This window comes from Equus przewalskii, chromosome 2, assembly GCF_037783145.1.
Source record: "Equus przewalskii isolate Varuska chromosome 2, EquPr2, whole genome shotgun sequence".
NCBI classification, from domain to species: domain Eukaryota; kingdom Metazoa; phylum Chordata; class Mammalia; order Perissodactyla; family Equidae; genus Equus; species Equus przewalskii.
The window spans coordinates 86,390,148-86,414,713 of NC_091832.1; the positions used below are offsets into that span (position 1 = coordinate 86,390,148).

General features: G+C 35.7%; 1 protein-coding gene across 9 annotated transcripts in view; it reads left to right on the forward strand.

Annotated features, from left to right (window-relative positions):
- Window positions 1–24,566, forward strand: part of SLC10A7 (solute carrier family 10 member 7) — a 236,536-nt gene that overhangs the window by 129,035 nt on the left and 82,935 nt on the right. The gene's annotated exons all lie outside the window — the stretch shown is intronic.

A 24,566-nucleotide genomic window follows, 5' to 3' on the forward strand; every position in this document is an offset into this window, starting at 1 on the left:
GTAGTCTCTGTCCTCAGTGGCTTGCTTTCCCTTTTTTGGAGTTTTTTTTTTTTTTTTTTTTTTTTGGCTGAGGAAGATTTGCCCTGAGCTAACATCTGCTGCCAATCTTCCTTTTTTTGTATGTGAGCCGCCACCACAGGATGGCCACTGACAGTGGCATGGGTTCGCACCCGGGAACTGATCCTGGGCCACTGAAGCTGAGTGTGCCAAACTTTACCACCAGGCCACTGGGGCTGGCCCACTTTCCCATTTTGATGATACTAATCATGAATAGTAAGTCTTAATAGAAGACAGACACTAAGTAGATAAGGGCCCTCTGATAGGAGCTGCAGGTATTCAAGAAAAGACAAGGACTACTATAGCTGGGGTAGCTTTCAGACTAACTTGTCATTGTTTACCTAAAACTGAGATGCCTAGAAGAAGCTTTAAAATTCCAAACACCAAATGTTAATATTGGAAGTAATTTTATAGACTTCAGTGTCTTTATTTTTACATGTGATTCTAGATACCTGTAGGAGTTCTCTCTTCCTGGTTCTAATTTACTCTCAAATTATTTTGAATATTCACACTTTCGGGGAAACTTCCCATTTGTAGAGCTCTCACCTGGGACATAAACTGAATTTACACTTGATAAAAATCTTACACAATACCAATTTAATATCTAGTGGGTTTGTTCAAGAAGGAAGGAAGGGGCACAAATTGTATTCTTTTATAGTCTTTAATTAAGTCTTACTCCTTTAAAGTTTTAAGCTGGACAAAATGATCCTTTGTTTTCTTCAGTTAATCAAGTCAGTGCAGAGTTACTACCTTTGTAAAAACAATAACTTGCTAATTTAATGTCAAAGCTTAGAGTGAATTAATTTCACATCATTGGTTGTCAACAGCTCTGGAGACTTTTGGCAGTTCCGGTCAAGTAAAGCCCTGTGTAACAGTACCATTGACAGAACATTTGTACCATTAAGCCTTCAAACTCTTATTCAGCTGTCAACACATGGGCACTTTCTGGAGCCAGATTCTCTCATGCTGTGCGCTGCCTGCAGCTTGCCGGAAGCTCAACTTTGACTAAAAGGGTTGATTTCTCTTCTCCTACCCTTGTTCTCATTTAGTGTTAAAACCTGCTTAAAGTCCGCCTTTTATTCTGAAAAGTACACAGGCATGTGTCATCTCTTAAACCATTGTGATGTTGAGGTAAGGGGCTCCAAAGAAATGCTAGACATCTTAGCGAATAATTGATTAGAAAAGAGTCTGGCAGTGTTAATTGTGAGCTGCAGTATAATAAATGCCGAAACAGAAGCTTTCTGGATGTTTCCAAAAACTGGGTAAGGTTTTTAATACTGAACAATAGGATCAGTGTGCTGAGGTGGAATTTAAAGGGGTTTTTTTTGTTGTTTTTTTTACTGTGATAGATTTTTTAATTGGCTTTTGGCACTTTCTACAGTTCTTTGATTGAAGGCTCATTTGTTATTGACTATGTGTTGTTTGGTTGTTCTTTGTTTTGTTTTGTTTCTAATGTTTGTCTGCCTAAAGCCACTTTGGGGATATTTATTTATTAGACATAATTGACAATGTAGGGTGGATAGAACAGCCTACAGAACTAGAGAATAAAGACAAGCACAAATGTTAGGTAAAGTGATGAATTCTTTAACCAACTACTACCAACATAGCACACTCAAGCAGAAACTTTCATTCACGGAAGCTCTGACAATTTGATTTTCAATGATTCTTTTCAAGTAAGATTGTAGAAAAGAGCTCCAAATTTCATCATATGGATAGCATTACAAATCGTTTTAAAATAGAAATGGTGTTCAGTGTCTCCATTGAAAAGGACTGCATGAACAATTGAAGTTTTGTGGACCTCTACCAGCTAATGCATTAATAACTAACCACATGTGGCTAATTAAATTTAAATTTAAATTAACTAGAAAATTAAATAAAATTTAAAATTTTGGTCCTTGGTTGTACTAGCCATGTTTCAAGTGTTTAGCAGCTCCATGTGGCTGGTGGCTATTGTATTGAACAGTGCAGATTGTGGAACATTTCCATCATTGCAGAAAGTTCTACTGGATAGCACTGCACTGGACAATAATAAGGAAAGCCAATGAAAGTCTTTGTTTTGTTGTTTGTGGTTTTGATTTCTAGTTATAATTTTAAAATATTCTTTTATGGAAGCAGAAACTATTAAGTGTTAGGAGAATTAATGTGAGAATTTTGGTATTCACCTTGATATCTTACTATTATGGTATCCAGCAGCTCACAGATCTGTAAATACATTATTCAGGTAATTCAGGAACTGAAGAAACGCCTTGTAGATTAGCTACACCACGTTTTTAGTGTGAATAGCAAAAAAAGAGCCTTGTTTATAGGTTTGTCAGAAGAGAAAAAATCTGAATATTGATTCAAAGAATAAAGTTTCTTTGCTCCTAATGAATTTATAACCCAAGATTGTCAACAAAGAAAACTCAGAAGAATTTTTGTCTGTGTGATAAAAGGCAAGACCAAGAAAATCTGGAAGGAAATACAATGACTTAAGAAAGTAAATCCTTTCAAATTAAGGGAGAATACGTATTTTTTTAAGTTGTATAAAGCTGTTTTATCATAAAAGTAATAACTGTCTATTACATAGAATTTATAAAATATAGAAAAGTATAGACAAGATAAAATTCAATTAGAATTTTATCAATTAGCAGTCATTACTTTTAAAACTTTGATGTATTTTCTAGTCTTTCAAAATTATAATAATGTTGACGACAGAGATGACACTACCAGCTATGTATGACTTAGTATGTGCTGTGTGCTCTCCATGAAGGTTATCATTTAATACTTACTGCAGCCCTGTGAAGGAGGAATTACAGGTCTTCCACTCCTTGTCCACATTCAGAAACCGAAAGGCTCTGAAAACCAAGAGCAAACCAGAAAGAGTTTGAGTAAGAGCAATATCTGACCTGAAATGCCATGAGGCTATTTGTATACTTTATCTGTCTCACTAAATATGAATACTAATATGTTTTGCTGCAAAAATATGTAATGTATTTGATTATAGAGTGTTTCCCCAGAGTCTACTAGAGTGGTTACTTAATATATATACATGTATAAATGTAATATAGATTAATATATACATATATGTTATACTTATGTACATATGTACACATATATGTAGATACATATACATATAATATATATACCATATACATATACTCTTTCAAAAATGTGAAAAATTTTGAAACCCATCTGGCCTCAAGATTTTCGGATAAAGAATGTAAAACTGTATTATCTGAGTTTTACTGAAGAAGACATAGGGACACTAAATAACTTGCTCAAGTCCTCATGGCCAGGAGGAAATAGAGCCAAGAGTCAAACAGACTTCTCTGACTCTAGAATTTAAGATCCTAAAACATTGCTTCATTTCAGTAAAATTGCTATATATTGAGAAATAGTAAATATAAACCTACCCACCTTATAGAGCTGAGCAGAATTTTTAGATATTGATAACTTGGTAACCATCCCTTTCTTTACCACTCAGTGTAATAATTTTGAAGCATTATTCATCAATAATAAGAAAATTCTTTGTTAAATTTCTAAGTCTGAATTTAATGATTTAACAATTTAGTTTAAAACTTCTGTTAACTGTGTTTTAAGTAGAGATAAACTTAAATGTTGAATGCAGTCATAAAGTTATCTGCTATCAGTTATAAATACTAAAATACTATTTTGATGTATACTTGGTGATTTTTAAATCATATATGTGATTTTTATTGTATCTTACATAGTTAGGCATCCAGATAAAAATTAAACATAAAAAGGCAAATATAGGTATTTGACAAAAGGAAGTAAATATCTGTCTTATTATTAATAGAATTCATTGTTTATATAAATACAAGATATTATTTTGCTTTGTGCTTTCTAGGAGTACAAAAGATACTATTAGTGAACCATAATTTTTTGTAATACTTTGTATTTTCTGCATTTAGTGGACCTTAAGCTATAATAATGTGATCTTAATGTATGATAATCAGAATTACAGAGTCCCCTGACACTTTGCTCAGTCCATTATCTTATGACTTCAGTCATTGCCCAAGATTGGCAGTCTGCTTTTTAGGGTGGTCTACTTCATCAGATACTCTTCAATGAAAGTAGGATTAAAAAAGGAAATGGAAGAGCTTACTCTATGTATTGGCTTGTTTGTTTTCTTAAACTGTGTACTTGTTGGAGTCTTGGAAAATCAAGCAAGAATCAACACCCTAATCCTCTTTGTGCTTTAGCTTTGGCAGCCCCGTTTTAATTGGCTCCCTCAAAAGAACTCTTCTAATGCCTTTCAATTCCATTCTTCCAACTTACCTACAAAACACAACTTTGACTTAGCTTGAAATAAATAGTGAACCTTTGACCCACCTGAAAAAAAAATCTTTGTCTGTGTCTGGCATTGGCTCCTTTTAGAAATGCAAAAATCCCTCAATCTACCCAACTGATGTTTATTATGGACTGACAAGGTCCTGGCATTGTGGAGGGAGGTAAAAAGGTAACTAACGCATTTGCTTTCAAGAAGTTCAGAGAAAAGGAGGATTCGTTTCAGTAGCAGTAGCAGTGGTAGTACAAATCGTAGCAGCAGCAGCAGTATCAGAGCACTTTCTCTGTGTCTGGCACCATTCTCATACTTTATCTTAAGCCATTTAATCCTTACATCAGCCCTATAAAGTAGGTACAATTATTATCTCCATTTCACAGATGAAGATACTGAGTCACATAAGGGTTTAATCATTTGCTAAGGTGATACACCTGGTGGAGCTAGAATTTGAACACAGGTAGTCTGGCTCCAGAATCCATACTAGTCTGTATTTTCAAATGAGGGGAGGTATGAGTAGGCCTTGAGTGATGGTTGGGAAAGATCATCCACGGAGAGGCATCATGAGCAGTTCTGAACAGTTATTTAATAAATACCCATCATGTGGAAAGCACTACAGAAATGAATAAGATACAGACACTGCATTCAAGGAACTTACGGCACATGTACAACCTTCCTGATGATCTATTTGGGGACTGTTTGATAAGGGAATATAATTTCTATTTGAGGCTTTATTTCGCAGTTTTGTGGTCCATTGTGCTTCTCATTGAGCAATCAACAAATCACAAAATATCTTGCCGACATTTTTCTTTAATATTTGTCGAATGCCTCCTAAAAGTCAGGCATTATGCAGATGCCACAGGAACCGTAATAAGCTAGATAGACCACGCCCCATCAAAGAATTTACATCTAGTGGAAAAGACAATTAAACAAATATTAAAATAAAATGTAATAAATGCTGTGATAGGAGAAGATAGGAAACTATGAGAATATGTAAGTAGAGAGTTTAACCCTCAGGGACCTTAGCAGTGCTGATGACTGGAAGGTAGGCACAAGTTAGGAAAAGGGATGTGGGGAGTAGAGAGTAAAAACCATGTTCCAGGCAGGGGAACCACCTGCACAGAGGCCTAGCACAGAGAAATAACCTGATTCATTCAGTGAACTTATGAGCAAGAAGTGGAGTGAGTGGCCTGATCAGATTTGTAGACTTCTTCCTTACCAAATGACCTTGGGGAAGTTACTCTTTCTCTTTAAGCTTTAGTGTCTCCAAGTAAAAAGAAAGAGAGATATATTACTTTCTCTTAGAGTTGTCGTAAACATTAAATGAGATCATGCTTATAAAGTACCAAGCACAGAGTAAGTACTGTAGAAAACTTAACTATTATTAATTTAGAGTCAAGTTCATTTACTTGACTGCATGTGGAAAATGGATTAGAGCAGGGCTAGACTGGAGTGTGGAGACTAATTCAAAGGCTAGTATGGTGATGCAAGGGAGAAAGAACATTGGCCTAGAGTAAAGTAGTGGCAGTGGGAATGATGAGAAGCAAATATATATTGAAAAGTTATTTTAGAAGTAAAATAGACAGTCCTTGGTGACTGTCAATATAGCAAGTGAGAGGGAGAGGAGTTAAGGATGACTCCTAGGTTTCTAGTTTGGGACCATTGAGTGGGTACAGAAAGACAGATTAGAAATCCAAATCCAACCTCGTACCATACAGTTGTGGAAAATCAACTCTATGGATATGGAAGAGCTATCGCTAGGTAGTCAGTGACAGAGTGGACTGGAAATACTTCTAAATTCCTGCCCAGTATCTTTTCAGTATGACACACAAAACTCCAATGGCAAATACCATTTCTAAGAAAATCAAATTATAAGAGAAGCATATCTTTGTGTGGATTGCCCTAGTATACTCGATATGTATCCAATACTAGAAAGTCTTCTGATTCTGTATCTATGTCATATCTACAGTAAACTTAGCTGATAAATCAGGAGTGTCTCTCATACATACACTAGGAGGATTGGTCATTTAAAAAAAAGACATGATGTACTTACTTCTCAAAGGAATCTTCATAGTCAAGCCAAGTATAACTGACTTACTGAATGAGCTAGACTTTACTGGGTACAAGCAGAGAACAATATTACTGTCACTCATTAGCTCACTTTTGCTCTGTGAAATCATTCCTCCCTCTTTTTGGATAAAATTTCAAGATGAACCCAGTTTTTCCAGTCACTTTCAGGTATTAAAAAGTCTAGACCACTAGAAGAAAACATCAGAGAACATCTTCTTGTCACAAGAATATAACCATATATAAAAAGATTGATCAATTGAGCATCATTAAAATAAAAAACATCTGTTCAACAAAAGCCAACATTAAGAGAATAAAAGGCATGCCTCGAGTCGGAGAAGTTAGTTAGAATACACATATTGTCTGTCAGATAGTCACAAAAGATTTGTATCCAGACTATATAAATGGCTCATACAAATCAATAAAAAATGTAGGTGCCACAATAAAAAAAGAGCAAAGACTTGGAAGCAACCTATGTGCCCATCAGTGCATGAATGGATAAAGAAGATGTAGTGTATACACACACACACACACACACACACACAGTGGAATACTAGTCAGTCGCAAAAAAAGGTGAAATCTTGCCATTTGCAACAACGTGGATAGATCTTGAGGGTATTACGCTAAGTAAAATAAGTCAGACAGAGAAAGCCATATAATACCATATGATTTCACTCATACGTAGACAATTAACAATGACAAAAAAGAAACACATAGATATAGACATTAGATTGGTGGTTACCAGAGGGAAAGGGTGGAGGGCAAAAGGAGTAAAAGGGCACATGTGTATGGTAATGGATGATAATCAGTCTTTGGGTAGTGAACATGATGTAGTCTATGCAGAAATCGAAATATGATGTACACCTGACATCTATATAATGTTATAAACCAATGTTACCCCAATAAAAAAGATAACAGAAAAGAAAAAGAAAAAGAAAAAAGAGAAAAATGAGCAAAGATTAGAATAGACATTGTATAAAAGATGATATCCAAATCTTCAATAAGCGTGTAAAAAAGGACTCAACATCATTAGTCATCAGGAAAATGCAAATGAAAGCCACAATGAGATACCACTACACGTGCATCAAGATAGCTAAAATTTAAAAAGACTGTCAATATCAAATATTAATGCATATGTCTAGTAACTTAAATTCTCATATATTGCTGGTGGGAGTGGAAAGTGATTCAAGTACTTTGGGAAATTATTTGTATCTACTAATGCTACACGTATGCCTATTCTATAACTTAACAATTCTACTCTCAGGTGTATACCCAACAGAAATGAATGCATATGTTCACCAGAAAACAGGTTCAGGAAGACGTTTAGCAACTTTTTTTCATAACTCAAAATGGAAAAAATTCAAATTTTCATCATCAGGAGAATGGGTAAATAAGTTGTGATATAACTGTACAATGTAACACAAAATATGAATGAAAAAGATGAGCTACTGCCCCACCCAAACATATGGTTAACTCTTCTCTCACAGACATCATATTGAGCAAATGAAGCCAGACACAACAGAGTTCATATGTATGATTTCATGTATATGAAGGTCAAGATAAGAAAAATTAACCTATGGTGATAAAAGTTAGAATAGTGGTAACTTTGGCAAGGTGGGTATTGACTGGAAGGAAGCATAAGGGATCCTTCTGAATTACTAGAAATGTTTTATATTTGGATCGGCATGGTGGCTACCTAGGTATGTGTATATATGTAAGAAATATATATGTAAAGATTTATCCTATGTTTGTTATACTTCAATAAACAAAGAAAAGACCTAGTCTAGTCTAGTGTCAAAATTTCAGTCTCTTATCCAATTGAAAGCTTTTCTCCTTTCTTCCCCTCCACCATCAACCCATAATCAATAATCTGTAGTAGGGAAGGGAGAATTGTTACAGGTTCCTTTTCTCATCCTTGGTCCACCCCGTCTCCCATTCTTAAGTCACTGTTTTTGTCCCCTCTAGGATCAGGCACATGGATTGGAGAAGAATGAACAAAGTCTGATGTGTCTTGGCTTGTAATCTGGCTTTGAAGCCCTCTAAGTGTGGCACATCTCCAAAATCTAGCTCTTTCTCATGTGGGAGTACTTCTGTGGGTTTCCAGTGATCCTGCTTCACTAGGAACATTCTAATACACCATTGCCTTGCATGGGCAATGATCCTCTTACAACTCTAGCCACAGCTCTTGGCTTTTAGTGATCTGCTTCTCTGGGTGGAGTCCTGGTCAGAATGATTCAGGTCCAGTTCTCTTCCTTGGGTCACTTGATCCAGAGGAAAACCAATATGTCTTTGCCTGGCCAGTGGAGAACTTGCCATTTGCTCCCATTGTGGCCTCTCTCCCCTCCCAGCCTCTCAGCTTGAAGTTTCTCTAAGAGGGAACGAGGCCTACTCTCTGGTGTTCCCTTTCCCCCTTCCCCAAACTCCAGGAGACGCATTCTCCGAGTGATTCTCTGAAGCTCCCCTCACTTACCTTGGTTGGGAACCACCTTGTGGGGAGTGGATATCTATGTGGTCCAAGGACAACCCTCCCCAAAGAAGTCGCTTCTACCAATCTTCCTTCTGCCTTTTGGGCATATCTTGAAAGTGGGAAATGAACCTATGGTAGAGCATAGTTACTGTTTTAAGCTAGAGGACAAATCAATGGTCCTGCCCAAAAGAGAAGTAATCATTTTACCTGCTCCACCTTCTTTTCCAGTTACTCGAGGTTTTTCTGAATGAAAGGAAGCATTCTGGAATATTAAATACTGTGCAATTGTTTTTGTTTTTTTAATATCCTACTTCAAAAATATTTCGGGTAGAAAAAAGAAGATTGAGAAATATAGCTTTTACAAATGCCTAAAGATACATGCACCCCTATGTTCATCACAGCCTTATTCACAATAGCCAAGACTTGGACGCAACCTAGGTGCCCATCAAGGGACGAATGGATAAAGAAGATGTGGTATATATACGCAATGGAATACTACTCAGCCGTAAGAAATGATGAAATCCAGCCATTTGTGACAGCATTGATGGACCTTGAGGGTATTATGCGAAGTGAAATAAGTCAGAGGGAGAAAGTCAAATACCATATGATCTCACTCATAAGTAGAAGATAAAAACAACGAGAAACAAACACATAGCATTGGAGATTGGATTAGCGGTTACCAGAGAGGAAGGGGGGATGGAGGAGAGCTTAGGCACACAGGTGTGGTGATGAATGGTAATTAGTCTTTGGGTGGTGAACATGATGCAGTCTACACAGAATTCAAAATATATTGAGATGTACACTTGAAAAAGTTATATAATGTTATAATCAAATGTTACTGCAATAAATAAATAAAAAGAAATATAAGTTTTATCATGTACACACACATTCCCATGCACAAAGATTACTGGGACTTCCTGGGTACTGTGAATAATTCTGTGAGCCTCTCTGTCCCCATCTAAAAATAAGAGATAAATATTACATGCTTTATATTATTTCCATAAGGATAAAATAGAAATGAATTACACATATGCAGAAATATACACATGTGCATTCATATGTACTACACGTATATTACTCAGAACAAAGTCAGTGTGTGATAAATGTTAACTCCTTTTTTCTTTCTTCCTGATGTGACCTCTTACTCCCTTTCTTTCAGTAGAGCAGCTTTCTTTCATTATAGGCTTTGGGTAGATCAGAGAGGGGCAAGGCTCTAGGATTCATTATAAAGAATGCTGAGTTTAGTATTTGGAAATTAATAAACATATGCTATATTTGAAATTAAACCAGATGTGATAAAATAAGCATAGGCCTAGAGTTAGTAAGACCTGAATTTGAATCCCAGCTCCACAACTTCTAGTCATTCGTTCATTCATTTATTCAACACATTTATTGAGGGCTTACTTTGTGCCCTCACTGTTGTGGTCACTGAGATGACAGGGGGCAAAAAACGACAAACAAGATCCCAACCTTGTGGAGCTTTGTTGGGAAGTGGGGATGGGTGAACAGTAGGGGAAACAGACAATAAGCAAATAACTAAATATAATATCAAGTAGTGATAAGTCTTGTGAACAAAAGTGAAGCAAGATAAGGAATAGAAAGTAGTAGGGGATGGAAGATGGGGGTGTGTGTGTGTGTGTGTGTGTGTGTGTGTGTCTCTATGCATATGTGTATCTGTTGTAGAGAGGGGGCTCAGGGAATGTCTTATAAGACGCTTGAATTAAGTGAGGGAGGAAGATCCAGGAGAAGAAGGTAAAAGAGGAGTTTGTAATATTCCAGAAGCCAAAGGAGGGAAGTGTTTCAAGAAGGAGGAAGTCAAATACTGTTGAGTGACAGAGTAACATGAGGAGCTCTCAGTAGCCATGTGACCCCTGGACAAGTTATTTACCTTCTTGGAACAAAACTCAATAATATATTTCTGAGGATTAAGTAAAGTAGTTTATGTAAAGCACCAGTCATATAGCAGACAGGTGACTGAAGAGTTTCTTCACATTTCATGTGTGTAATAAAATATAAATTTAAAAATTCTTAATGGTAGATATTTTTAAATGGTCTCAATTCAGCTTCTCACTGAATTTGCAAAATGTTCAATTAACTGTGTATGTAAGACAAAATATGGAAATCAATAAATTAAACTATGATAGCTGTGGAACTGTGGTTTTGTCTTTTTTAATGGACTATATTGGTAACAAGTAGTTAATTTGATGTGTCATGTCATGTGTTTTGTGTCATGTGTCCTGTCGTGAACTGCAAGGTGTTTATGTTGGAATTTTTCATATTCAAACTGGCAGAAATCATTTGTTTAACAAATAAGAGCTAAGAAAATTAAATATTTCAGCATTCATAGGAGTCTGTTTTGCTAAATTACAGTTTCTATGTGTGATCAGCAAATTATTCTCATTTAAAATATAAGAAATAAGAAAATTGATTAGGTTTTCCTCTGTTTCAGGCATTCGCTAATGTCTGAGCATTGATTTTTAAATATGCTTTCAATTTTACAGAATTTGGCTGAATAATATAACATGTGACCTGTATACTAATGACAAAATGAGACTGTTCCACACTCTTTAAAGTAATAGAATATGATGATATCTTTGTCTGGCTATCTCACAATATTTACAGGTCACCTAATTTATTTTATAAAAATCAGGCATTAAGAATCCTACCAGAAAGTGTTGAAGAATGAAGATATACTTTCAAGTTTGTGTGTTTAAATTCACATATTTAAATGATGTGTTTTTCTGCACCGTAGTTTCCTCCAGAAGAAATCTGTATGCTTTTTGAAAACACAACTCTTGCTCTTAGATGTTTGAAAGCATGTCAAGTACCTTACAGGAAAGGAAATAAAGTCATTTTACTTAAAGTAAATCATTTTTCCAAATTTTCTCAAGCACATTGATGTAGGTACTGAGAGAGAACGAGAGCTCTTTTTCATGTTTTAAATACAAAACACACCAGCTGCTACCTCAGCTATCCACTAGAGAAAGAGGGAATAACGAAATTTCTGCAGCAATGTGGAGAACTAAATTTATTGAAATCCCAGTGAAAGCTTTTGTTGTGTTTGGTATAATAGGAAAAAATTCCATGAGATATCTTAGATTGCATTTCCTTCATGGTAATCTTCATAGTCCTTGTGCTCTCTGGTCAGTCTGTAAACATGATTCTTTCATTTAAAATGAAAACTCACACCTCAGAAGCCAGCCAGGTTTGGGGATTAAAAACATTTTATTTTAAATAACATGTCTACTCCTTGTTGTAAACAGTGAATCCACTGAATTTGGTTCAGAGAGGTTGGAGCTGAGTGACCCCCATTAGTTATTTTTCCTCAAATGTATAAGGAATGAATTTGTATTCTAACATGTGTGGTTTTGATAAACTAATGTCAGCCTTTCTTGTATCCATCTCTGAGGCTTCTCCCTCAGTTATATTTCTGGTTTCATTTCAAAGACATTTTTAAAATGCATTTTTCACTCATTACAAGAAGTCAATTTGTGTATTGAGGATTACTCATATTTTCTTTCAAAGATCTTCCTCTTTTCACCTAGCCTGTGTTTTCTAAAAGAAGACACAATCAAATGTTTTTGTTTCTCTTAAGAAATCCCTGACAGGCCCACGACACTGGCTATTGCTGTAGCTGTACATTTCTATACATAATTGATGACCTGGGGCCCAGCAGACAGCACCAGTACGCAAGCCATATAGATTACCATACAATGGGGGGTTTTAGGTTTTGAATTTTCCATTTCTGAATAGAAATAACTCCTTGCTAAATAACAAAAATTCCAGAAGGAGTAAGTTTACCATAGTAATAAATATTCTTCAGAGAACGAAGCATTTGCCAGCAGTGGAAGATATGGAGAGTCTTAACATCCTAACTTTATTACCATATCCTCCTCTCCAACCGTCTCTCAACTTAGCAGCACTGGTTATGTTTGGTTTTGCTGGCGTTTTGGTAATAATATTAAAAAAAAGTTTAGTGCTGAGGAAAGTTAAATTCCAAATGGCACTCTTTGAGGTGTTCCTTAATCTAATTGCCCTTTCTGTTTCTTTGATTTACTAGAAGATAAGAAGGCTAGTAGATATAAGTGGTTATCTTTTCGTGAGGAATTTGTGAGGTTCTCGTCATGGGAGTGGCATTTGTTATGTCCTATTCACTATGCCTATATTGCTTTTTCTCTAAACACCATGAGCACACTTGTCTTCAGGCCTTTGTGCCTGCTGTTCCCATCTTCCCAGACCATTTTAGGTACCTTCCACCTCCACCCTTCTCTTGGCCATTTCTACTCATCATTCTGATCTCAGTTTAAACATCACCTCTTTCGGAATCCCTTGTTCAGTAAGATGAAGTAAGAAGCCTTTCCTTACCCCATTACCTGGCCTTTCCCTCTTTGCTTTGCCACAGCTAGACTGTGAGATCTTTTAAGGTAGAGATCAGGCCAACTTTATCATTGTTTCCCCAACCTCTAGGATATGCCCAACATAGACTGCTGTCCATTAATTATTTGTTGAATGAAACTGCAAAGATACTAGTAATATAAAATTGAACTTAAACATAAAAATGATGATATGGATTATTAGATTTTAGATGACAAGTTGTTAGAATTTGTAGGATTCCTAGATTTTCACTTTGTTTTTCCTATAATAATACATATTCTTAAGAATGCTTTGAGAACAGAAAAAAAATTGATTTGAATTGCAATTATGTTTTGCATTTAAAGACTCATGAGACTAATTTGTAATTTCAAATGACCAGGTTAATATAAATAAAAACGTGTGTTAGTTAAGAAATAAACATAGCTGGAAATTTTAATTCAAATTATACCACATTAGGGAGGGGGACATGTATCTATTCAATTCTGAAAGTTTAGGCTCATTGCTTTATTTTGATTCACTTCCACTTTTTAAAAATAATTTCTCAGAAGTGCAAAGAATTTTTTCCTAAATCCTAATGTGTACTATTTAGTTCTATATCTGGAAGAGAGCATCATTTTTGTCATTAGTTCTCGGACTGCCCTTATACTTTCAGAAAACAGAATGCACAAATGTCTTTTCCTCTTTTGACCAATGAAACAGAAAGCTACTAAAGTTCTATCTAATGTAAAAATGGCTGTTTGCTGTTTTTTAAGTACCTTTTAATTACAGAACATATTCCACTGTTCCCCATTAGACCCACTCATCAGTTTGCAAATTAGCTTCCTAAAATTTGTAAATCAGTTGTTGATTTCTGTGGCAAAAAATTTTGAATCCCAACTTTATAAATGGAGATTAGGCCCACTAATAATATGCTAAGTACTAATCTACTAAACTACGGTATAGTGTTAAGGGCTCTAGAGTCAAACTGTTTGAATTCAAATTCTGACCTCAAAAATTGCTGTTTGACTTTGGCACTATAGCTAACCTCTATGTAACTTGGTTTCTTCACCTGTAAGTGGGGATAATAATTGTCGCTATCCATTGGTTTGTTTTCAGAATTATGTAACACCTGCCAAGTGCATAGAACAGTGTCTGGCAGATATGCTTAATAAATACTACCTATTATTGTTATTATAATTAGTCCTAGAAACAAGAAATCAGTTAGTCCTTCATTCAAAAATATTAATTGACCCCTACTATGTCCCAGGCATTTTACTAGGTACAGAGAATACAAGATGGAGTGAAAACAAGCATGGTCCCTACCCTCATAAAGCCAACAAATACAAAGACAAATAAATGTAAAATTGCAACTGTGGTAAGTGGTGTAAAGGAAATCCATGATACCTTGAGAGTACATATTCAGGAGAAATTGATATTTGCAGGAAGCCTTCCTTGATGACTGAAGGAAACCAAGGTCTGCAGGTGGAAGGGAGCATAGCCCAGTCAAGGAAATGGACCAAGGGCCCCATGGCTGGAGCATGGAGAGCCAGGTGGAGAATGAGGAGAGATGGAAATGGAGAGGTAGGCAGATGCAAATCATACAGGATGTTGAGGGCCATGACTGGTCTTTAAAGACTAGTGGAAAACCAATGAAGGATTGCATTTCAGTGTAGAGACTTGGAGTGTCCCAAAGTATGAGGTAAGAGAAGGTGGAGAAAAATGACCCTTCCTAGTTGTAGCATTGGTCCCAGGCCAAATTTTGGAATCAAAATATTTGCCATTGTACCCTCCTGACTCCCTCTCAATTCCCTCTTCTACCTGGGTCATTTCACCTAGGCTCATAGCTCTCATGCTACTGTCTACCCCTCTGCATCAAGCTAGTCAGGTCCACTTTGCCCATATAAGCACTTCCTGCTCAAAAATGCTCTACCTTTCCTCCTTCTAATAAAATCTCGTTCTGGTAGACATTTTAGATTCATATAAGTATTTAGAGGAAAGCACACTGATAGAATTGATTTAGGCTAAAATGTGAGCAGCTTACCTCAAGAACAGTGTTCTCAAACTTTTTGGACCCCTTTATACTCTTAAAATTTGTTGACAACCACAGAGAGCTTTTATTTGTGTCAGTTATATCTATCTGTATTTATCATATTTGAAATTAAAGCTAGGAAATTATTCAGACACTTAACAATAAACCCCATGTTATGTAAACATACATATTTTTATGAAAAATAACTATATTTTCCAAAACAAAAAGAAAAACTAGTGAGAAGAGTATCATTGTTCTACATTTTGCATATCTCTTTAATGTCTGGCTTAATACAAGAGAGCTAGAGTCTCATATCTGTTTCTGTATTAAATCTTTCCATATCACATGTCATGTAGACTCTGGAAAATTCCACTGTACGATTGTGAGAGAATGAGAGTGAAAAAGGCAAATAATGTTTTACTATCATAGTGCAGTAGTAGTTTTTATCTCACCAACCCCCAAAATGGTCTTAGAGACCGCTGGGTCCCCTGACCACACTGTAAGATCTAGAAGGCAGCATGCGATTCAAAAAACAAGATGCTTATTAAGTTAAAAGACTCTTACCTGAAATGGCATTGCAGCGAGTCTTAAAAGTAAATTGAAAGAATTCAGGCAGTGTGGCTCTGATCCACTTCTGCTTTTCATCACTCCTTCCATGTATCTGTGTTTGAACCCATTAAATTCTCTAAAGTTTCCAAATGATTTTTAGTGTTAGGAGAGACTCTTATGAGTATTTAGACAATATTTGAAATTCCTGAAACATGATATTTTTGCCTTGGTTACTGGTTTAAGGCTTATTCCCAATTCAAAGTAAACTGTGATTCCCTCGTGGCTTCCTGTGAGCTTGAAGTCACTTAGCTTCCTGTGACACAGCCTCGCCTAAAGACTGCGGCTTCCCTGTGTTTATCTTTCAAGAACTGATTTGTGAGGTGTAGCTAAAGTAAAAAGAGTGTTGTTCATTTCTGTGGTCTCTTCAAGTTCAGAAATGACATGATTTTATATTATTTTCTTATGTGGCACACAAGCTCTTTCTGAAGACAGTTAGAAATGTTTGGAACGATGCATCATTTAAAAATGACGTTGGCTTCTCTCGGTGACAAACTTGAAGAACAACATTCCTTTAGATGAGTTTTGTTGCGTTCGTCAAAAAGTCATTTTCATTCCTTTTAATCCCACCTTGTGCTTATAATGTAAGTTCCACAATCGCTATTAGTGAGAATAAATTCTGCCCTTTTTTCATTTACGTTAAGCATATATTTCTATCCATTCAATATTAAATACTTCATTTTCCCCTCCTCACCATAATAAAAGTACCTGCAGGGAGAGGAAGACTGTGCCCATGGAAAAAGGCTGCTAAATCTGTGCTTTTCTTTAAACCAGTATCTCATCATGGAGAAGTAATGCTCTTGACTACTACAGTTTCTCTCCTGAATCATGAGGAATTTCTGTCTTTCAGGAGAGACACACATTTGTGATTAAAAAAACAGTCTAGAATAACAGTTGAAATGTCATTTGCACTCCATTTGAACTGAAATTCTTGGGTTTTCTTTTAAGATGTGTCACTCATAGATAAATGGTTGGGGACATGCTGGTCTTGGTGAGAGGTCACAAATGAATGGCCCACAAGCCACATGCAGACCACAGATGTGCTTTCTTTGGCCTGCATAGTGGTGTGTGTATGTGTGTGTGTGTTGGTTTTGTTTCTCATCTGAATTGAATGCATATGCTCTATATTTTTCTAGGTTGCTCCCACCCCCTATTATCTTACATGTGGCCTGATTCATGCATTTACCTTGACAGTCTGGCCACTGTCAGCATTTGAATTAACAGTTGTACAACAAGTAGTCACATCTAGGAAGAATAGAAAAATAGAACCCAAGAGAGATTACAATATATACTGTGACAAAAAATTGCCTAATAGAAAATTATTTGACAAGAATATATAATTGCTGACTTTTTTACTTTGGACATGTGAAAAAATAACTTTAAAGATAAGTGAAAAATTATGACTGATTGAGAAGCATGCCTCAAAGATGATATTTATTATATAAAGATGTATTTATTAGTTTGACATAGGAGTTGGGGCATGTAATTATGAAAAGGAATCATGTCTTCCTGAAAGAGATCATCTATCAGAACTTTGTTTTTGCATTATGTTACTTTTATTATTTATGTGGCATTGGTTTATCTAGAGAAAATATTTAATGTACATTAAATATAAAGAATCAGCCCCACAACTAATTTACCAAGTGCAGAACTTTGTGGCGTTGGTTTATCTGGAAGGTCCCACAGCACCACCTAGTGCCTTGTATTTTGTTTTGCATAATATTTTTGTAAATTTAAACATTCTGATCACGTTTTAATATCAAATACAGCAATGAAATAAATATATGGTTTAAGCAGTGTTATAAATAGGATAAGATAAGGTAATTCTTACATGTTTAATTGAAGATTTTAAGTGGAACTCAAAAAAATGTTGATTGTATAACAGAACTATTATAAAAATTTACTAGTAAAAAAAATTACTAATATTTCTAATTCACAACCAAAGAGACTCTTTGGGAGATTGTTACATTGTGTGTGATCTAATAGAGTTATTAGCAAGTTTTTTATCCAAAGCAGATGCTGATTCCTTTTATTTTTTTATTCACTACTCTATAATAAATTAAAGGTCATTTTTCCAGGCTTGTTTTTGAAGCCCATGAATTTCCAGCTTTCATAGGTTAAACTACACTAGTTAACATCACATATCACAGCTCTTAATTTTAGACAGAATTGTATAACCACTTTTAAAACTAGAATTTTGAGATATGTAGAGATGGAATGTTATAAAATACTTCTACCTTAAAAAATAAAATGAGTCAAATAAAAGAATAAGGTGCACATATATATTCTTTTATGGAAAGTACTCCAAGAAATATAGTGAAGTGCGAAAAAATAAAGCTATATGCTCGTTACTGTGTGTATATAATTGTCTTAAGGAAACTGTGTAAATTTGAATAATTTAAGAAGACTAGATGGATGGATAGGTAGGTAGAGGGATGGATGGATACTGGTATGTTATTTTCTTTCCTGGAAAGAGTCACAAGAAACTGTTCATATCTCCGGGGAGAGTATGCTGCTGAACAATTTCAATTTATGTTTTACTTTTCTGTAAAATTAAATTTTTTCTAATCAAATTCATGTATTACTTTAAGATCAACAGGAGTTCATTGAGTATAAATATTATGAGCCATTTCATTTTTTCTTGTAATATTTCTCTGTATTAAAAACAAAGCCTAATTTTTAAAATAAAAACAAACGAAACTAGTGTTATGAGACACAGTAAGCATCTATCTTATAGGCTTACCTTTTCAGAAGGCTTTATGATACATTACTTTTTGTTATGGGGAGGGTAGGCTCCAAGAAGGCAGAGGATTTTGTCAGATTTGTCACACTGTATCTTTGACTTCTAGAATGGTATCTGACACATAATAAACACTTTGTAAATAAGTGTTGAATGATTGAATTAATGGCAACATATCACATTGTGTCCAAATCTATATAGTAATGAGATGTATTATAGTAGAATTTAATTATACTCAGTAATGAGATGTATTATAGTAGAATTTAATTATACTCAATTTGCATATACATAAATATATATGTACAGTTACATTCTTATATCTGATGTCATTTAAAGCATGAACACTGGTAAGTATTATTTCAGACTTTATCATAACAAAGGCATTCAATTATACTTTGAGATGTTTGTGTTATGACTTTTTTTTTCTGCCTATTCTTAGTAAGACTTTATGCATTCCCAGTAGCTTTATTTGTAACTCGGTCATAGTGAAATTCAATCAAAATGTTTGCTAAAGGGCTGGCCTGGTGGCATAGTGGTTAAGTTCACGTGCTTCACTTTAGCAGATGGGGTTCATGGGTTCTCATCCTGGGCATGGACCTACACACCGTTCATCAAGCCATGCTGTGGCAGCATCCCACCAAAAAAAAATAGAGGAACATTGGCATGGATGTTAGTTCAGTGACAGTCTTCCTCACCAAAAAAAAAAATGTTTACTAAAGAACAGTACTCTCATCATTTTCCTTTTTTATTTCAGTTACCGGTAATTCTATCATAGTAATCTAAATGGTTGCTACTTTAAAGTTCCTGCAATAACACATTAATCATAAAATCCTGATTACTCATTATTAAATATACTCAATTCCTAATTACATATTTAAAATTTCATGCCATTTTATAGCTACCTGATAGTGAAAATCCATTCATAGTCATGAACTGTATTGTTTTATTTTAAACATACAGTGCTTCTTACTGATGTGGTGTACATAGATTTTTTTTTTTTTAACTAAGTGTGTAGAAGTTGCCCTCTACTGGGCAACTAGAAAAATTATGTTGACATAGATTTTCAATTTCTCTAAAGACTCTTAGTTAAGTGCATTGATGTGATTTACCAGATGATCACTTCTTGCTCTCTGACACCTTTAACTTTCAAAGATATTGAAATGGTTGGCAGAGCACATTTAAAAATAAATATCTGATGTGAATATACCTACAGCCATTTCTGAGTGAAAGCATTGGCTGTTCCTTCTTTAAAACTCCTTAGTGACAACACTCAATAGTGTAGATCCAGAAGTAATTGTGTAGGAATGAGTCGTTGCTGAAACATTAAAGGGAATTAGTTGTATATAATTAGACAAGAAAAATTAGTCACGACTTTTTAACAATTCAACATCGGAATTTTGGGGATAAAAATCTAAGCACTAAAAATTTTTCTTAGCTAGCTCCGTTTCATTTTCCTGGGTTATAAGGTGAAATTTGACTATGCATAAGTGATTTACTTGTATTAATTGTTGAACTTTTTATACCAAATTCAAACCCCCATGATCATAAAATGGCAAGTCTGTTACCAGTTCTTGTGAATTGATCAGTGTTCTTCCTCAGTCACCTCATCATTGCTTTTCCTTCTGCCTCCAGGAACTCTGTCAGGCTTTGAGAATACTACCCTAGACAGGTTCAGGGTCTAGGTTCCATGCTATTCAGACCCTAATATCACATTGTATGTTTTTCTTCTCCTGCCCACTGATATTTAATAAAAATAAACATGTTATTCAGGAGAAATCTGTTTAAAATAGCCATTGATGGTGGAGGGTGGATGGGGAAGGAAGACTCCCAAAAGTCAGCCAGAATATCTGAATCCTACTGCCCTGCCTTGGTAGTGGTGGGAGGATTTGTGGACTGCTGATGCTCACGTGAGGAGCAGAACTGTTTTAGGACCATTGGGTAAGCCACCTCCTTCTCCCAGCTGAAGCCTCTCTGAGTCACAAAGTTCAGGGCCAGTTTTCTAAGCTGTAGGAATGGCTCTGGCTAAGGAATCTTATAAAAACCAGAGTCAATCAGACCACTGATATATGAGACAAGGCAAGTGGAGTGCAGCTGTCTGCATTCATTTTGTCCATCTTTACACTGAGTATTGATCGTCACAGCTAGATCTAACAGCACTGTGTGCTGTCGTTTAGACACAGCCAAAAGGAATCCACGAGCTGTGCCAAACCCAATCATTTCACAAGTGTAGACGCAGTCTGGTTTTTTTATTGTTGTTTGTTTATGGTAAAAGTCAGTTACAAGTTTGAACACTAGTTTTGATTAAACCATTATTTTGAATGTCTTATTTAAAAGAAAATCAATTTATAGTTATTCTAGAAGTTTATTTTGACATCCAGAGGGCTGCATTAAAAACCCCTTCCCCACATCCCCACAAATCACTTTTCATTGCCTCCCTTCTCTCTCCTCACTGACCCTCATAGTACCCCTCTTTTCCATCTTCCACATCTCTGCGTTGCTTTTGCAAAATTTTGCAAAAATGTTCTCCCATCGTCTTGTTGGAAATTCATGAGCCTTTTTGGGGGGAAGGGAGCACCTGTTTCATGATTTGATTTCCTTCAAAAACCTCTCCTATGGTCTCTTCTCTTTTATTACTTATGTCTTTTTTGCTTTATACATATGATAAATAACATAGTGCTGAGTAATAGTTTTCAGGCCTTCCATATGTGATTTTTGCTCAACTCAGCTGGTTTACAGGAGGCAGTGTGGTATCAGAAATAAAGAATGGGGCAGGGAATTTGGACATTTACTGTCCCAGTCCTAGTGCTTCCACTAACTCTGAGGCTGTTAATGAGAGACACTGCCTTCTTGGGCCTCAACTTTGCAATCTGTAAAGAGAGACAGCAAGTTATCCCAATATCCATCTCAGCTAGAATTCTCTGATATCTCTAAATTCTCAAAGAACTCTTAACCACTATATAAACCCCTAATGGTAGAAGCCGTGGATTCTGCAGCCAGATGCGTGGCTTGCTTTCCATTCTGTCACTTACTGCTTGGGAGTGTTGTATAATTCTTCTGTCTGTATAACTCAGTTTTCTCCTCTGTAAAATGAGAATCACAATGGCACTTTTCTCATAGGTTTGAATGAGTTAGTACATGTGAAGAGCATGGAACAGTTCCTGACACAGAGTAGGCACTCAGTAAATGTCAACTAGTGTTGTCGTTATTACAAATGTAAAAGTTTTAAAGCATTTCAGAAAGTATGTGTTTCTCATCAAATGAATATGCTGCTCCCCGAGGGAAGAATTTGTGGACACATATTCATTCATTCATTGATTCATTTGTTCAGCAAAAAACGTATTGAGTGCCTAATGTGTACCAGGTACTGTTCTGTTGTAGACATCCGAGCAAAATGGCAGGTAAATGTCAAATCTTTTAAGCCAGTGGGTAATAAATATTCATTGTTACTCTAGTGGCCTGAGAGAGTTACTTGGTGTGTTCTTTTCATATATTCCAATACCATTGACAGATTGGCCCCGTCTTTAATTTGTATTAACATATTTTGTATTGGTTTCCTACAATCCATTTCCTGAATATCTTTTTATTTTAAATTTTCTACCTCTTTTTTGCTCTTTTTTTTCTTTCTAACAGCTTTTCTTCCCTTTGGACCATCTCTTGACCTCTCAACTTTTGCTTTTATTTCTTGGGCTGGGATTCTGCCTCCTGGTACTTCCTACAGCTTAGCCATAGTCTCTATAAGCCTCTCTTTTCCCTCCTATAAAATTGGGATAATCAATTTACCTACTGGAATTTTAAGTTAGATAATGTTTGTAAATAAGCACTTAGCACAGTTCCTAGTACATAATATACCTTACTAAATGTTGGATGTTATTATGATGGTGGTATTTGGTATCACTGAAGCAGTGATTCTAAAGCAAGGAATAGTGCAAGCTCCTATGTATGTACACATGTGATTAGGTTCTGTATAGACTATGTATAAGATTCAGGCCATAGGAACTTTGGCTGACCATTGGGTAATGTGAGACCCTTCTCTTGACATTTTAAGAGAGTTGTGCTTCTTGCGTATAATGTTTGTTATGCTGCTGATGATCCTTAATAGACTGCCATATGTATTCCCAGGGAAAATAAAACTGCAGTGGTGGCTGAATGAACCCTGGCATATCTTTCCTCAGCTATGAAAGCTTGTGTCATCAAAAAAGAAATTTTGACTTAATTTCCTTTTGCTGCCTCTTTGGTCTAATATATACTCTACAGATAAGCATTTTTAAGTAGCTCCTTTGGAAAATTACTTATGGCATCCTAAATTTATAAACTTAAAAGACATTTATATGAAAGATTCTTGGAAAATACAGAAAATTCCTATATCCATCTCGCTTTGGGCTTTAATTGAATTTCAAATTGTTCTCATCACTCTTAATCTGGATAGAAAAAGCCAAGTTAATTGTTAATAGTTTTAATGCAGGTGTATGGGTTTACATAGTCTGAAAAGACGATTCGCTTATTCAGTTAAAAAGTAAAAAGAAAACTCATGAGTTTGAACACCGTTTTTCAGCTTTGACATGTATCGCTGTATCAGTTCTAATTAGCAATTTACATGTTATTCCTCTTTTGTGTTCTTGTGTTTTTCCTTTTTCTCTTATGCAGCTCTGGATATTAGGACCCTAAACTGCATAGTTTCTGCCTGCTATTCAGTATCCTTCATTTCCCTCTCCCCACTGGCTCTTCCCTTTGCTTCCATCATCTTTGGCAAAGAGAACCATCTTCAGATTAGAAATAGTAAAGTAAATGTTGGCAAAAGAAAAGTAGGCCCAAGATAAGCAGACCCTATCTGCTGGTCCAGACAAATTACTTCATAGGGTCCTGAGAAAACTAACATTTGAGATTGCTGAATCACTATCTTTGACAAATCATAAAGGAAAGGAATAGAATCAGCAGCTGGACATGTGCAAATGTCACTGCAAATAACAACAAGGAGAAGAAAGTAGATTTTACACACTATTAACTGGTCATTTTCTTTTCAGTCTATAGAAAAATTGAAGGATGGGTAATTAAGTAGCGCGTTACAAGCAGTTACAAAGGAACACGCTGTGATGTTTAGAAGCCAGCATGGGTTCACTAAAAACCAAGTCATTAAAAATAAAAGTTTGTTACACTAACGTTTCTTTTTTTAATATAATTGCTAATCCAGAACAATACTTTAGAGCAGGGATCTGAACTGCAGCCCTTGGGCCAAATTTGTCGATACCCATTTGTTTACTTATTGTCTTTGGCTGCTTTCCAACTACAACAGCAGAGTTCAGTAATTGTAACTGAGTCTGTATGGGCAGCAAAGCCTGCAATAGTTATCATCTAGCCCTAAAATGAAAAGGTTTGCCTACCCCTGCTTTAGAGCCTAAATCAGCTCTTTTTGAATTTTAATGTGTCTACAAATTATCTGGAAATCTTGTTAAAAACACAGACGATGATAAGTAGGTCTGGGGTGGATCTGAGATTCAGCAGTTCCTGACGAGCTGCCAGCGAGGCCAGTGCTGCTGGTCCACAGACCACAATTCAATCTACTGAGGATCTAGATTTCAAAAAGACATTTAGCAAATTCTTCCATTTAAAAAAGAGAGAGGGGAGTGAAGGGGATGAATTAGTTGGAAGTCAGTTCAGTTTGTTAGACTTTTACTTATTTGAATCATAATGTGCAAGGAGTGTTAGAGAAACAATGTTATCTTAGAAGTTTTTCTGGTCATTTTTAAATGGTTATCTAATTATCTTTCCTTGTATAAGGACATTGCCTCAGTAGTGATATTTGAAAGGGGGAATAATGAGCTTGATAGCTCAAATATTTAAATGACCAATATCAACTGGGTTGGCCTGCTGGACATTTCATCTATTGGGAGACAATTCTCCATGTGTCTCACATTTCTGTACATCTTGTGAGCAGAGGCACTGACTGTCCTTTGTCCCCAACTATGTT